At 39.5% G+C, this 1,021-nt stretch overlaps 1 protein-coding gene across 3 annotated transcripts in view; it reads right to left on the bottom strand.

Annotated features, from left to right (window-relative positions):
• ZNF79 (zinc finger protein 79) overlaps positions 1 to 1,021 on the bottom strand; it is a 31,194-nt gene that overhangs the window by 5,853 nt on the left and 24,320 nt on the right. The window contains exon 3 of one of the 3 annotated variants that reach the window (XM_023510486.1): positions 661 to 831. The exons of the other annotated variants lie outside the window; for them this stretch is intronic. The gene's annotated coding sequence lies outside the window, so the exon portion shown is untranslated. The remainder of the gene's footprint in view (positions 1 to 660; positions 832 to 1,021) is intronic. 3 annotated transcript variants of the gene reach the window in all.

The raw sequence follows: 1,021 nt of genomic DNA, 5'->3' as shown, positions 1-1,021 counted from the left end.
AAAAAAAAAAAAAAAAAATATATATATATATATATATATACAAAAAGTTTTATAGAGTAAGGATATAAAAAATGAAAATAATTGGTTCAGCACCTGTAGCATAGTGGTTACAGCGCCAGCCACATATGCTGAGGCTGGTGGGTTCGAACCTGGCCCAGGCCTGCTAAACAACAATGACAATTGCAACCAAAAATAACCGGGCCATTGTAGTGTGTGCCTGTGGTCCCAGCTACTTGGGACTCTGAGGCAAGAGAATTGCTTAAGCCCAGGAGTTTGAGGTTGCTGTGAGCTTTTGATGCCACAGCACTCTACCAAGGGCAACATAATGAGACTCTGTCTCCAAAAAAGAAGGAAAAATATTTTTGTACAGCTGTACAATGTGTTTTAAGCTAAGTTATTAAAGAATAAAGTTAAAAATGTTAGTTTAAAAATGAAAAGGTTACAGTAAGCTTATTGAAGAAAAAATTTTTTTATTACTGTGTATAGTGCTTATAAAGTCTACAGTACTATACATTAATGCCCTAGTCATTCACTCGACACTCAGAGCAACTTCTGGTCCTGTAAGTTCCATTCATGGTACGTGGCCCTATACATGTGTACTGTTCTTTTTTACTGTATTTTTACCGAACAGTTTCTACGTTTAGATACACAAATACTTACCGCCATGTTACAAATGCCCACGATGTTCAGTGTAATAACATGCTGCACTGGTTTGTAGCGTGGGAGTAAGCATAGGTATGTAGGAGGCTGTCCCATCTAGATTTGTGTAAGTTCACTCTCTGATGTTCACATGAAGAGGAAGTCACTTAACGCGCTTCTCAGAACAGAGCCCTGTTAAGCAACACATGACTGGATGATGTTTGGAATGTTACAATTACAGGAAGCAGAGGGCCCCAGACCTCCCTGTCTCCTAAACAGGGGCCTGCAGGAAGGGAGTTAAGTTTTAGGAAGGGCCATGAAGCTTCTTTCCACAAGGGTAAATCTTCCTTTATTTCTCAGAGACCAGAGCAGGGATAGTTTT

This window comes from Otolemur garnettii, unplaced genomic scaffold (assembly GCF_000181295.1).
Source record: "Otolemur garnettii isolate 467f Iridium unplaced genomic scaffold, OtoGar3 scaffold00014, whole genome shotgun sequence".
NCBI classification, from domain to species: Eukaryota; Metazoa; Chordata; class Mammalia; order Primates; family Galagidae; genus Otolemur; species Otolemur garnettii.
The sequence above is the reverse complement of the archived record's forward strand: the minus strand, read 5'-3'. Positions and strand labels throughout refer to the sequence as shown.